At 41.7% G+C, this 16,059-nt stretch overlaps 1 pseudogene; it reads right to left on the bottom strand.

Moving 5' to 3' along the window:
* Positions 1 to 369: 369 nt before the first annotated feature.
* Positions 370 to 2,523, bottom strand: LOC123394358 (annotated as a pseudogene).
* Between the last annotated feature and the right edge of the window lie 13,536 nt (positions 2,524 to 16,059).

A 16,059-nucleotide genomic window follows, 5' to 3' on the forward strand; every position in this document is an offset into this window, starting at 1 on the left:
TTTAGCTACTTTCTCTTATCTCAAATTACATGCACCTTGTGGGCCGGTTAGGGACGCTCAGTAAAATGGCTTCCTGGCCTTCAGGATGGCCATTCTGATGCTAACCCACTCTTACAGTGCAAGGTGCCAGCTTTTGCTTTGCCAGGATGACTGTACTTATGTCAGGGCTAGACTCGAGGTGGGTACAGCCTTGTTTTTCTTGGCCTCCACATCTGGAGCTGGTTTCCAGGACTTGTTTTTAAGTCCCCCGGGAGAAGGGGAGCAGGAACAGTTAAAGAGGTCCTTACAGTAACTGTCTAGGGGCACCTGGGTGGCTCAGTCAGTTAAGTGCCAACTCTAGATTTAAGCTCAGGTCATGATCTCAGGGTTGTGAGATTGAGCACCACATGGGACTCCTTGCTCAGTGGGGAGTCTGAGCTTCTCTCTCTGTCTCCCTGTGCCCCTTCTTCTCTGTGCACATTCAACATACTCTCACTCTCTCTAAATAACAATCAATCAATCAATTAATCATCAATATTAAAAGGTAACTGTCTAATAGTCTCTTTAGGGAGGAAAGGCAGTTCAAACAGAGAATTTGGTAAATGTGAGCACGCAGGTGAAGAGACTGCAGGGAAGTAGTAGGAATCACAGCAGTCCTATTGCCTTGTGTTTTAGGTACCTCTTGAGTCTTTAATTTTTCATTAGTCGTTTGTAATGAGTCTCTTAGTAAAGCTATTTTGGAATCTTGAGGACTTTTGGAAGTTTCTGCATACCAATTACAGCAGGTATCCCATTTTGTTTATTCAACTTGGAATCCCTTGAGCATTTCTCAAATGAGCAATCTTGTTTAATTGGAATGTTGCCCATAATGGCCCTTGTAATACTACATGACTTTTAGTAAACTTTTGCCATTTTGCCAGATATCTGCAACTTCCAGGATTGTTGCTCTTTTGTTGTTGTTTTCTTGTTTGCTTTGTTTTATTTTTGAGAGGGAAGATTATTTTTTTATTAATCGAAGCTCAATTTATAAACTTTTTGTCATTAAATTAAAGTTTAAGATGCAGAGCAAGAAGTTCTGTTTGATGGATCAGGAGACTCATGGGATGATAAAGCGAAGTCAGTTCATGTCCTATCCTCCTTGGGACCGAATCTCCAGCGAGGTAACAGAGCCGTGTCTGCCTTATGTTCCCATTCCTCACCACACTTGAAAAATCTGCTGGGAAGAATCTGTATACTGCTTGTTCCTCCAGTTCCCCTCTGGTGGGCTGGGACTTGTGCTTCAGCACCCAATGCTGCCAGAGACCAGCTCCTACTGCTCATCCTTCTGTTCCAGATCACCCACTGCTCCATCATAGAATGGGAGTTGGCCAACTAGAGCCCGAGGTCGAGGTGTCTGTATATTTCTCTGTATTCCGGCAGTCCAGTTCTGGCCACCACTGTCCACTGGCCGTACCTGTCTAGTCGTTGGTTCAGCTAATGCCTGCACAGATGAAGCTGACATCTGATCCTTCATGCCCCTGACAATCTGCCAAGTACTTGGCACGAAGGTTTATCTTATACTTCATTCAGTTGCATCGAGTTTGAATTTTCTAGCATTTGCTTAAACTCTGCTATGATCTCATCAAGGTCCTCTAGATCCCATTCTATGCTCCAGAGGTTGTTCCTCAGCTCATCAGTGATCTAGTGGATTTCTTCCCTCGTTGCTATGGAGGGGTCCTGGAGGAGCTCTGTCCATCTCTGGAATAGTCCCTGGATGGTGTTGACTGCTTTCTGTACTTCTCCTTTCACAAAGTAGGAGTTCTCCATAGACATGGGGCATCCCAGCCCCTAGCTGCCTCACGCCTGCTCCGTGCACAGGACAGCTGTGCCCTCTGGCCCTCCCTCTGCTGACCCCACAGGCCCGCCACAGCCATGCCACTTCCTCAGCCTGGGGAACCCAGAGTAGCCTATGCATGCAAGCCAGTGCACATGGGGCTGCTGTGGGTCCAGCACTTGATCGCCCACAGACCGAATCCCAGACTCTGATGCCAGCCCCCTCACCCATCTCCTCCCCTACCAGGACTATACTTCTTGAGCGTAAAGGAAGCACAAGTACCAGAAGATGGCATGCTCAGATAGGCATTCTTCAGATAGGAAGAAACCTATTCAATCAAATTTTATTCGCCTGAGGCCTCCTGCTGAACCCCAGTCCAGGTCTTAAACTGGACCCAGTTTTAGCACGGCGACAGTTGGAATTTTCCACTCAGAAACCGGGAACTGAGATCCAAAGCACTTAGGGCTTGGTTCCAGGCAGAACTGTCTGGCACCTCACTTGGTTCTAGGAAGAATCCTCTGCCAGTTCAATCTGACCTACCCTGAAAGGAAAGTCAATTGGACTGGGAGCTTGGTATAGAGGGCAGACCTCAGAACTGAGAGGAACTTACCTATGACCCTCAGAAATGGCAAGAAAGAGTGTGAACTCGAAGGTCTTGAGGGTACCATGCCTGTGTTTCTCACTGAGCCCAAAATGCCCCTGGAAGACCACTTCAGATCTAGTCACTGTATCAAATCTGTTGAAGGACAAAACTTTGATGTCACTCGGAGTTCGAGTAGCTATATGAGGGTATCAAAGACAATAACCAATGACACACTAAGAGGGCAGAAATCCAGAAATGCATTTCATAAAGCCAGCCAAAAAAGCTTTAGACTCAAGGCAGGGGCGCCTGGGTGGCTCAGTGGGTTAAGCCTCTGCCTTCGGCTCAGGTCATGATCTCAAGGTCCTGGGATCAAGCCCCGCATCAGGCTCTCTGCTCGGCATGGAACCTGCTTCCTCCTCTCTCTCTTTGCCTGCCTCTCTGCCTACTTGTGATCTCTCTCTGTCAAATAAATAAATAAAATCTTAAAAAAAAAAAAAGACTCAAGGCAAAACAAAACCAATTACCACTACTCCTAAGATAAACATTGTGAATGATGAAAATGTTGACTGAATAAAGCTTGTGTAGATATACAAAAGGAACCTGCACATTTCTCAACAGCTGATTCCTCAGCAGTGTCATGAAAATGTTGTTGAAGTAATTAATGGTCAGTTTTGATACACTGGTGATATATCAAATATCCCCAAAAGACCAATAAAATAAATGCTTTATTTTTAAAAATCTTGTTAATGTACAGGGATGGGCACATTTTTCAAAAATATTTATTTATTTATTTTAGAGAGAGTTGGGGAAGGGAGGAGCAGAGGGAGAGGGGAAGGAGAGAGAATCTCAAGCAGACTCCCTGATGAACTTGGAGCCCAACACGGGGCTTGATTCCCATGATCCCGAGATCATGACCTGAGGTGAAATCAAGAGGCAGAAGCTTAACTGACTGATCCACCCAGATGCCCTGCCATTGGCACATTTTTAAAACAAACTACAGGGACGCCTGGGTGGCTCAGTTGGTTAAGCAGCTGCCTTCGGCTCAGGTCATGATCCCAGCGTCCTGGGATCGAGTCCCACATCGGGCTCCTTGCTCAGCAGGGAGCCTGCTTCTCCCTCTGCCTCTGCCTGCCATTCTGTCTGCCTGTGCTCGCTCTCGCTCTCTCTCTCTGATAAATAAATAAAATCTTAAAAAAAAAATAAAACAAACTACACACACAGACCTCTCCTATAATCTAGGAAAGTGGAATGTCAGAAGTCAACAAAATGTGATAAACTTAAAAACATTAAAACAGAAGGCACCTCACAAAATCTGTTCACTGTAACAGCTGATAGACCCTCATTTACATCCTTCACTTTATAAACGGGGTGAATGTGTGTCTGGGTTGGAGGACACACAAATATAGACAGTTTCATGGAAGTAAAAATTGTAAGGCAAATGAATACTGAGTCCTTGGTCTTTTTTTTTTTTTTAAGGTTTTTGATGACCTTACGTCTACTTTAACTTTTCTCTCATTAACAGGAAAAAAACAGAAGGATTCAGAATCGGAAGAAAAGGTGGAAGCCCAGAATGTAATTACTTGTGGGTGGGGGAATTGGTGGGTATTAAATCACTTTTTTCCCCTGCAAAAAAAAAAAAAAATTGAGCTGAGTTACACTGAGACCTAATTGGCGTCATTCAACAATCCACAAACAGGGCAGCATCCCACCTAAGAAACAGACAGGACTTCCAAGAAGCTGTATGAAATGGAAGGCTTCTATAGGAAGGAGGGTAGAATAGGGAGGCTATTAGCGAAAGGATAAAAAAAAGGATTATTTCAGGCATGTTACCTTCCCTGGGGGAAAGGCTGGGGTCTTATCAGGCAGATGACCTTACTAATGCTGACCAGGAAATGCCAGACAGATTGGTCTAAAATTCCACTCCTGGGAGAGGTTGAAACTACAATTAAGTCTTGGTTTGGTATCCTGGGGGCAAATGACTCCACCTTGAGCCTATTATTATTTCTTTTGTTTTTTAACAGTTGAAAGAGTGATAAATGTACAACCTAGACATTCAAATCTAAAGAAAGGTATGCAATCAGCAGTAATTAAAAGTAAAACTTTCTCCTATAATTTGCCTTCATCATTCTCCTGAGATGGATTAATTATTTCTTGCCCCCCCTTTTCCTTTGTTTATTCCCTTATTTTGTTGGGATACACCCCAATACTTCGAAAGGTGTGTTTATGCTACTTTCAAGTTATATTGGTCATTGAACTGGCTCTAGAATTCTAAAATTTTGCAGGGTTGGTGTTTGGCTTCTAGCCTTCAGGGTTGCTGATGACAGTCTGATACTCCTTTCTTTGCAGGTGACATTTACTGCTGTTAAAATATATAGTTTCATACCAGAAGATTTTAGATTGCGTTTGGATGCCTAGTTCTGAGACCTGACCGTGTGTCTAGCTGTGGGTCTTCTTTCATTTAGTCTGTGCAGCCCTTGGAGGGTCTTTCCAACTGAAGAGTGTATCTCCAACCACCTGAATTAACCTAGCCCTTCATTTCAACCATGAATAGGCAATGACTAACCACCAGACATCTCTGCAAAATCAACACCAAAACTGATGAAGGACCAAGAAGAACAAACAAGAAACAGATATAATTCAGGGAACTGAAAGTTTCAAAGTGCTGACTGGTCTCTAACTTCGTGACTACCAAAAACCTCAAGGGGCCCAGCATGCTATTCAGTAACTGTCCTTTTCCTTATTCTACTCACTCCCTTCCTCCCCTTGACAATGACTTTATATCTTTATCTCTTCCATCCTCATCTGCAGATAACTACCTTGATTTCCCTGAGAATTAGAAGAGTCAGAAGAGAATTCCCATGAGCTCCCAAATCAGATCTACCCAACTACCTGATCCTCTATCTTCCTCTTATTATGAAGGCATCATCTCTGGTCTTAAATCAGCCCAGCTCCTTCCCCTATGCCCTTAGATCCCATTCCTTCCCTCCATCCTAGGGATACAGCTTCACCACTGCCTCCCCTCTATCCTGTGTCATTACCCCTCTACTGTATCATTCCCATCAGTATGCAAACAGGCATTTCCACACCTTAAAACACAACAAATAATCCTCTGCTTCCCTTTCCAGGTACTGCCTTTCTCTCCTCCCCTTGTTGCTGGGGAACTTGAAAAACTCGTCTAATCTAGTCGCTTTTGAGTTTTCATCTCCCATTCTGTCTTAATCAAAGATTTTGCCCTCACCATTCTGCCAAAATAAATCTGGTCAAGATCAACAATGATCTCCATTTACATACATCTAATGTTCAATTCTCAGGTCCCATCTTACATTGAAGGCAGGCAATCACTCCTTCTTTGAACACTGTAACCACTTGGCTTCAAGCACTCACATTCTCCTGGTTGACCTCCGACTTCACTGGCAGTTCCTCCTCTCCATAGCTCATTCACCTTTCTATGGAGTCTAATGAGACTCCAGCTCATTCACTGGAGTCTCCAGACTAAGTTCTCGAACTCTTACCTACACTTTTTGTGAACTTCTTTCTGACAATCATCTATATCAGTATCTACAGCCTTAACTTTTCTCCTCTGATCTCTCTTTTTTTTTTTTAAGATTTTATTTATTTATTTGACAGACAGAGATCACAAGTAGGCAGAGAGGCAGGCTGAGAGAGAGGAGAAAGCAGGCTCCCTGCAGAGCAGAGAGCCCAATGTGGGGCTCAATCCCAGGACCCTGGGATCATGACCTGAGCCGAAGGCAGAGGCTTTAACCCACTGAGCCATCCAGGCGCCGTCTCCTCTGATCTCGACTTATCCATTTAACTGCATATTTAATATCTCCTTTTGGATGTCAAATAGATACCTCACGCTCAGCAAGTCCAACATTGAGCTCCCCATCTCATCATCCCCTCTTCCCAAATAGCTCCCCCTGAAGTCTTCCTTCTTATTGCTGAAAACAGATCAGCTTTCCTAGTACTCTACCTAAGAACAGGAGAATCCTCTCTTTTCCTCTCATGACACATCTCATACATTATATATTATATAACATACCCATTTTATGTCCAGAATATGACATGTAATAATCACCCCCACCTGGGCCATACGACAATCATTTCACATCTGGACCTTCTGGAATAATATCCTAATTAGAATAACTACTTCTTTCCAGTTTGGCTGGTACTCTCCTGATTTTCTCATTGCAGGTTCAGTTTTGGGAAACCCCCTCAGCCCAGGGCAAACCAGAAAAATTTTTAATCTTGCTTTTACCATGGCCTCCCTACATCTATTCTCAGTGGAGATAGGCTGATTCTTTTGAAAAGAAAATTTTATCATGTCACTTCTGTGTTCAGAACCTTCAGTGGCTCCCCATTCCACTCAGAGAGGAAACTTGCTTTCAGTGACCTCTGAGACAGGGAGATCCATGGGCTTGAAAGCGAAGATGGAGAGTTCCATTTTGATCTGGCTGATATGGAGGCATGTGCTTGTGGCATGTGCAATTGGCATATTCTGTAAAACAAGAAAAGACGGTTATGGGAAAAGTTGCAAGTAAGAATTCTAGAAAATTAGAAATACTTGCTAAATTGAAAAAATATCATAGTGGGACTGAAAAAATTACATAATCTATCTTAGGTATACTAATGATAAATAAATGTCATATACATGTAGTTGGCTCCTGTAGTATTTCAAATCCAAAATATAAAAGTTGTATAAATATATATCTTTGTAACACAATACCCTAAACTCCCAGAATCTCCGGCGTGCCTCTTCTCAAAGCAAGGACATATGACCCTCCAAACCAGGACATCAGAAGTCAGCATTGGTATAATGCTGACATCCTATCCAAGGATCATTCAGATTTCACCAATTATTCAACAATGTCTCTTTCCTGTTTGGTTCATGTTTTTCACTTAATTATCACATGTCTTTTGTCTCCTTCCATCTAGAACAGTTCTTTAGTCTCTCTCTGTCCTTACAACCTTATTAAAGAGTACAGACCTTTCATTCTGCAGAATGTAGATTGGTGTAGTTTCCTCAGGACCAGACTCAGATACGCCTTCTTGGGAGCATTATATAGAAGTGATGATGTCCTCTTCCTGTTTCATCACATCAGGAAACTCCTGATATTGACTTGTTTGACCGCTGGTGACATTAATCTTGATTGCTTGGTGAATTTGATATCTGCTAGGTTTCCTCGAGTTTTTCTCTTTGTAATTGATAAGTATATTGTGAAAAGATACTCTCAAACTATGCCAATAGCCTCATCTCACTAAACCTCCATGCATTTGACTTAGCATCCATTGATGATTCTCGTCTGAATTAATTACCATTGTGTTCGTTGTTTTTTTTTTCTCTCCTTCATGATTTGATTTATTTAGGTCCTTTCTGTTTTCTTTTTGATAAGTCTGGCTAAGGGTTTATCAATTTTATTATTTTTTTCAGAGAAGCAGCTCCTGGTTTCATTGATCTGTTCTATTGTATTTAGTTTCACTATCAGAAATTTCTGCACTAATCTTTATTATTTCCTTCCTTCTGCTGGCTTTAGGCTTTGTTCATTTTCTAGCTCCTTCAGGTGTAAGACTGGTTGTTCATTTGAGATTTTTCTTGCTACTTGAGGTAGGCTTTTATTTTATTTTTATTTTTAAAAAAGATTTTATTTATTTATTTGACAGAGATCACAGGCAGGCAGAGAGGTAGGCAGAGAGAGAGGAAGGGAAGCAGGCTCCCCGTGCAGCAGAGAGCCCAATGAGGGGCTCCATCCCAGGACCCTGGGATCATGACCTGAGCCGAAGGCAGGAGGCTTCAACCCACTGAGCCACCCAGGCGCCCCGGCTTTTATTACTAAATACAGCTTCTTAGGTCTGCTTTTGCTGCATCCCAAAGGTTTTGGACTGTGGGGTTTTCATTTTCATTTGTTTCCATGTATTCTTTTTTTAATTTCTTCTTTGATCCTGGTTGACCCATTCATTGTTTAGTAGCATATTGTTTAATTTCCATGTACTTGTGGTCTTTCTAGACTTTTTCTTATGGTTGACTTCAAGTTTCATAGTGTTGTGGTCAGAAAATATGCACGTATAATCTCAATCTTTTTGTATTTGTTGAGGCCTGATTTACGACCCAGTATTCCGGAGAGTGTCCCATGTGCACTTGAAAAGATTGTGTATTCTGCGGCTTTAGGACAGAAAGTTCTGAATATATTTGTTTAAGTCTGTCTGGATCAGTGTGTCAAAGCCTTTGTTTCCTTGTTGATTTTCTGTTTAGATGATCTGTCCTTTGATGTAAGTGGAATATTAAAGTCCCCTACTGTTTTTGTAGTATTATCGATGAACTCAAACAAACTTTCTGTTTGTTATCAATATTTTTATATATTTGGGTGCTCCCATGTTGGGGGCATAAATATTTACACTTGTTAGATCTTCTTGTTGGATAGACCCCTTAATCATGATATACTATCATTCTTCATTTCTTGTTATAGTCTTTGGTTCAAAATCTAGTTCGTCTGATATAAGAATGGCTATTATGGCTTTGTTTTGACTTCCATTTGCATGATAAATGTTTCTCTGTCCCTTTACTTTCAATCTGCAGGTGTCTTTAGGACTAAAATGAGTCTCTTGTAGGCAACATAAAGATGGGTCTTGTATGGGAACATGGATTTTTAAAATTCACTTTTTAAACATTACTTTTTTTTTGAACTCTTTTTTTAAAAAAAGTTTTTATTTATTTATTTGACAGAGATCACAAGTAGGCAGAGAGGCAGACAGGGAGAGAGGAGGAAGCAGGCTTGCTGCTGAGCAGAGAGCCCGATACGGGGCTCGGATCCCAGGACCCTGGGATCATGACCCGAGCTGAAGGCAGAGGCTTCAACCCACTGAGCCACCCAGGTGCCCCTTTTTTGAACTCTTTTTAAAATAATTTATTATTTTTTAAATTTCTATTCAGTGTACCAGAATTCATTGTTTATGCACCACACCTAGTGCTCCATGCAATACATGCCCTACATAGTACCCATCACCAGGCTCACCCAACTTCCCACCCCTTGCCCCTTCAAAACCCTCATATTGTTTTTCAGAGTCCATAGTCTCTCATGGTTCATCTCCCCCTCCAATTTCCCTCAATTCCTTTCTCCTCTCCATCTCCCCATGTCCTCTGTGTTATTTCCTATGCTCCACAAATAAGTGAAACCATATGATAATTGACTGTCTCTGCTTGTCTTATTTCACTCAGTATAATCTCTTCCAGTCCCATCCGTGCTGATACAAAAGTTGGGATTCATTCTTTCTGATAGAGGCATAATACTACATAGTGTATATGGACCACATCCTCCTTATCCATTCATTCGTTGAAGGGCATCTTTCCAGAGTTTGGCAACTGTGGCCATTGTTGCTATGAACATTGGGGTATAGATGGCCCTTCTTTTCACTACATCTGTATCTTTGGGGGTATCCAGTAGTGCAATTGCAGGGTCATAGGGAAGCTCTATTTTTAATTTCTTAAGGAATCGCCACACTGTTCTCCAAAGTGGCTACACCAACTTGCATTCCCACCAACAGTGTAAGAGGGTTCCCCTTTCTCCACATCCTCTCCAACACACATTTCCTGTCTTGTTAATTTTGGCCATTCTAACTGGTGTAAAGTGGTATCTCAATGCGGTTTTGGTTTGAATCTCCCTGATGGCTAGTGATGATGAACATTTTTTCATGTGTCTGATAGCCATTTGTATGTCTTCATTGGAGAATTGTCTGTTCATGTCTTCTGCCCATGTTTTGACATGATTATCTGTTTTGTGTGTGTAGGAGTTTGAGAAGTTCTTTATAGATCCTGGATATCAGCCTTTTGTATGTACTGTCATTTGCAAATATCTTCTCCTATTCTGGGGGAAGCCTCTTTGTTTTGTTGACTGTTTCCTTTGCTGTGCAGAAGCTTTTGATCTTGATGAAATTCCCAAAATTCATTTTTGCTTTTCTTTCCTTTGCCTTTGGAGACATATCTTGAAAGAAGTTGCTGTGGCTGATAGCATAGAGGTTACTGCCTATGTTCTCCTCTGTGATTCTATTTAATCCGTCGAGATTTTTTTTTTCTTTACAGTACAGAGGCAGGAATGTCTCTCAATCTCTTTCAAGTATAGCAGTCAAGTGTATTGTTGAAGAGTTTGTCCTTTCTTCTGCTTTAATCACAATTCCTTTGGCTGTGGTTTGCATAAGGGCTCAACTCAAGAATGTGGGGGCAGTTAATGACTCATGTTGACACTAGCACAGGAAAGTCAGGAACTGAAGGTACTCTACATCTTTCAAGAGCCAAGTAGTTTGTCATCTTTCATGGGCCACGGGACTTACTCATCACTGCTTCTCTCTGGCTCCTCCTTTTTGTTAGCACCTGCTTCTGCTTGCACATGGCTATCAACGTCAATCTGTCTGATTTGGTCACTGGACTGCACACTGTTATTGACTATGGGGTCTATACAATTCCCATCTGAAAGGGATAATTGGCTTGACCCAGTCCAGGCTATGGATTGGTTCATCTTAAGTCTAGGGTCTATCTCTGGTCCAGTCACATTGGGTCAGGGTGGGGAGCAAAGTTAGAATAGCTCCTGGGGAGATCCGCCTCAGGGCTCTAGATAAGATTAAGCAATTTCTTTAAGAAGGATGAGTCCTATAGAGGACACGGAATCTATCTACTAATTCTAGAATCATACACTAAGTTCTCATAAGAAAGGTTTTTTAAAAATCAACTTATAGGGGCACCTAGGTGGCACATTTTGGTTAAGAGTCTAACTCTTGGTTTTGACTCAGGTCATGATCTCAGGGTCCTGGGATCAAGCCCCGCATGGGGCTCCATACTCAGCATGGAGTCGCTTAAGAGTCTCTCTCCTCTTTTCCTCTGCCCCTCCCCACCATAAAACAAATAAAATCACTTATTTGACAGACAGAAAGAGAGAGAACAACAGGAGGAGCATCAGGCAGATGGAGAGGAAGAAGTAGGCTTCCCATTGAGTGGGAAGCATGACACAGGGCTTGATCCCAGGACCCTGACTGAGATCATGACCAGAACCAAAGGCAGATGCTCAACCAACTGAGCCACCCAAACACTCCAATAAAATCTTCTTAAAAATCAATTTATAGATTTTAATCAGTGAGGACATTTGGTAGAGGTTTTGTGAATCTGAAAATTAAGAATTAGTTTGAGTTTGTAGGTCATTATTGAGAAACACTGACTTAAGTCCAGCACTGCAACTTCTTAGATGAGCAAACTGAGGCCCAGAGAGGATGAAGGATTTGCCCTGGTCCACATGGCCTGTCAGTGCAGACCTGGTATGAGAACCAGCGTTGGCAGTACCATGAGGCAAGCCAATGTACAATTTAAGGAGGCCTTCACTCTCAGAGTCATGACAGTGACCCAGGTGACTCCCTGGCCTCACCATCAGCCCCAGCCCTGATTAGAACTCTAGGATCCTGACTACCAGGAGGGACAGATCAAGCACATCTGATTTGAAGGATTTGGGTGAGGGGGACTTATGGAGAATTTTCCTGCATTGCTATCTTCAGAGAGAAGTTCCTAAGGAAGATTGGGTAAGCTGGTTTCCCCAAGGTGAAGGATCTGATCGTTTGGGATGGCTGCTCACTGGAGGAACCTGAAATATCCTTTCTTCCCAGAGCATTGAAGGCCCCCAAGTCTGGGCACAGAGTTCCTTGCCTGGGCTATCTTTAGCTGGTTGCTGAGGGTTGCAGCATTTCTGAGACCTGGTGATGGATACTTCTCTCTTCCTCCTTTCATAAAAATAGGTCTTCAGTCCAACCAGTCTTGTAAGCTCTGTTCTTGCAAAAATGGAACATGAAGGGTTTGGGTTTCTCTTGTCTTCTGTCTGGTATCTGTTTCCTTCATGCAGAACTGCTTACTAAGAATTTTACCTCAGGAAGATTTTAAGAAAGTTAGTGCTGCCCTTGTTGTTGGTCAAGGGGAAAAAAAAATTCACCAAGAAGCTCATTAAGACAAAGAAGAAATAAAGGAGAGAAGAACAAAAGAGAAATGTCCTGAATCAGTTTGTGACCCTTTCTCTACTCCCACCAGCTCCTGCCTGCTCCCACCTACTCCCACACACAATCTTTTCCACCTGGACTTCTGCTTTTCTCTCAGCCTGATTTGGTGTATTCTCAACATGGAAGCCAGAGGGATTTGTTAAAATATGAGTCAGGCAAGAAAATGAACTAACGAGCATTCTGGTTGGAAAGGAAATGAAACTAAGTCTATTTGCAGATAGCATGATCTTATATTCAGAAAATCTAAGATATACACTGAAAAACTATTAGAACTAATTAATGAGTTCCCTGAAGTGATAAGATACCAATGATAAGATCAGTTGTATTTCTATACATTTGTAATGAGCAATCCAAAAATGAAATTAAGAAAACAATTTCATTGATAAGAGCATCAACAAGAATAAAACACTTAGGAAAAAACTTAACAAAGGAAATGCAAAATCTTATATTCTGAAAACGACAAAACAGAGTTGAAAGAAATCAACGAAGATTTACATAAATGGAAAACATCCCAGCTCATAATTCAGAATATTAGTAAGATCACAATAGTTTCCAAATTCATCTATAGAGTTAATGCAGTCCCTATCAAAATCCCCACTGGTTTCTTTGTAGAAATTGGCAACTGATCCTAAAATTCATATGGGAATTCAAAAGCCCTAGAATAGCCAAAACAATCTTGAAAAAAGGAGAAAAAGTTGGAGGACTCTCATACTCTCTCTGTCTCAAAGGGATAAATAAAATCTTAAAAAAAAAAAAATAAAAAGACTCCCAAGTTGTTCCTCTCCAAGGAAATCTCGAGTTAAAAAAAAAAAAGCCAAAACTCTTTAAACAGTCTGAAAAACAATCTGAGGGTTTTGAAAGGGTGGGGGGTGGGAGGTTTGGGGATCCTGGTGGTGGGTATTATGGAGGGCACATATGGAGCACTGGGTGTGGTGCATAAACAATGAATTCTGTTACACTGAAAAGAAATTAAATTTAAAAAAAAGAAAAAAGAAACACAGTTGTAAATTTTCATGATCTTGGATTTGGCAACCTATTCTTTGCTACAACACCAAAGGTATAAGCAATAAAAGAAAAAAAATAGATGAACTGCCCTTCATCAAAATTAAAAAAAAATTTTTTAAAGATTTTATTTATTTGACAGAAAGAGATCACAAATAGGCAGAGAGGCAGACAGAGAGAGAGGAGGAAGCAGTCTCCCCACTGAGCGGAGAGCCTGATGCGGGGCTCGATCCCAGGACCCTGAGATCATGACCTGAACTGAAGGCAGAGGCTTTAACCCACTGAGCCACCCAGGCGCCCCAAAATTAAAAATTTTTGTGCTTCGAAGGACACCATCAACAAAGCAAAAAGGCAACCCACAGAATGGGAGAAAATATTTGCAAATCTAGGATATATAAAGAATTCTTGTGACTCAATAAAAAGACAAATGACCCAATTAAAAAAGTACATGAGAGATTGGAATAGACAGTTCTCCAAAGAAGAGAAATAATAGCCACCAAGCCCATGAACCGATGCTTAACATCATCAGTCATCAGGAAAATGCAAATCAAAACCACAGTGCAGTAACAGTTCACACCCACTATGATGACTTGTATAAAAATATGATTAAGTGTTAGCAACAATGTGAAGAAAGAACCCTCAGGACTGGTGTGTAAAATGCAGTCACTGAGAGAAACAGTCTGGCTGTTTCATGAAAAGTGAAATGTAGCTACCAGCTGACTTAGCAGTTCCACTCCTAGTATATGCCAAACAGAAATGAAAACATAAGCCCGAATAAAAACTTGTATATGAATGTTCAGAGCACCATTATTACTAACAGCCAAAAAGTGGAGACAACCTTGGATTCTACTATCAGATGAATGGATAAACAAAATGTGGTATATACAGACAATGGAATATTTGGCCATACAAAGGAATGAAATACTGAAATGTGCTGCAACATGGATAAATCCTGAAAACAGTAGGGTAAGTGAAAGAAGCCAGTGATATAAGAGCATTTATCATACAATCCCATTTGTTCCAAATGTCCAGAAGAAGCAAATATTATAGAGCTAGAAAGTAATTGGTGATTACTATGGTTTGGGGTGAGGGCTGGTGAAAGGATTAGGTGACATCTGAAAGGAAGGGCTTGCCTTTTGGGATGATGAAGATGTTCTAAAATTGACCTTGGTGATGGCTATACAATTCTGTGAATATACTATAAAGCAGGAAAGTACTTTACTGATTGAATTATATGATATATAAATTATATTTCATTAAAGTCATCCACACCTACATCTGTATCTAGAGATCTGTGATCACATCTTGCCTCTGCCAAACACTCTCCAAGGGCTCTCATCTCACTAGCATCAGTTTCAAAGCCCTTGTGAAGTCTACCAGGATGTGGCACCCCACTATTACACTGCTCTCACCTCCTGCTCCTCTGCCCCCTTTGCTGTTCCTCTAAATAGACAGTTTCCTTCCAGATAATTGCAAGGCTCATTCCCATCTTTCCTTCAGATCTCTGCTCAAATGCCACCTTCTTGATGAGACTTAATTCTGATCATTCAATTAAATTTCACAGTTCTTATCAAACTGCCTTGCTCTGTTTTTCATTTCTATAGCACTTACCATCTTCCTAGCAGGAAGGACATTCAAAATATTTATCAACCCATGCTATAGGTATGGAAATATGGTATGGAATAGAGTATAGACCCTAGAGACCCCTGCTGGGCTAGTATCAATCCTTTAGGGTCATAGGGAGATGGGGGCAGGTGGTGTTCCTGGGAAAATCAGGGCAGCTAGGAGGTACCTAAGCTTTAGGGTAGATGTACAGAAATATTTTAACTGCTCTGGCTTACTACTATATATCATGATGATCAGCTCTGTTTGCATCATATTATATCAGTTTCTTAGATTTATCATCAATCTCTCTCATGGGTGCCGAGGGCAGACCACCCTAAAATGTACCACTTTGGGGGCACCTGGGTGGCTCAGTGGGTTAAGCCTCTGCCTTTGGCTCAGGTCATGATCTCAGGGTCCTGGGATCGAGCCCCACATCTGGCTCTCTGCTCAGCGGGGAGCTTGCTCCCCCCTCTCTCTCTGCCTGCCTCTCTGCCTACTTGTGATCTCTCTGTCAAATAAACAAAATCTTAAAAGAAAAAAAAAAAAGAAATGAACCACTTTGGCATATTGGTTATTTTGCATTAAAGTTACTTAAGAGGGGCATCTGGGTGGCTCAGTCGGTTGAGCATCAAATGCTTGATTTTGACTCAGGTGTTGATCTCAGGGTTGTGGGATCAAGCCTGAGGTTGGGCTCCAAGCTCAACAGGGAGTCTGAGGATTCTCTCTCTCACAATCCGTCTGCCCCGCCCCCCAATTGTGTGTGCTCACTCTCATTTCTCTCTCAAAGAAAACAAATAAAAAATAAAATCATTTAAGAAATGGCAAATGCAGGGGCGCCTGGGTGGCTCAGTGGGTTAAAGCCTCTGCCTTCGGCTCAGGTCATGATCCCAGGGTCCTGGGATCAAGCCCCACATCGGGCTCTCTGCTCAGAGGGGAGCTTGCTTCCTCCTCTCTCTCTGCCTGCCTCTCTGCCTACTTGTGATCTCTGTCTGTCAAATAAATAAATAAAATCTTAAAAAAAAAAAAAAAGAAATAGCAAATGCAGAAAGAACAC

The sequence above is a fragment of the Mustela putorius genome, unplaced genomic scaffold, assembly GCF_011764305.1.
Source record: "Mustela putorius furo isolate JIRA1106 unplaced genomic scaffold, ASM1176430v1.1 tig00003834_pilon_pilon_pilon, whole genome shotgun sequence".
Taxonomy (NCBI): Eukaryota; Metazoa; Chordata; class Mammalia; order Carnivora; family Mustelidae; genus Mustela; species Mustela putorius.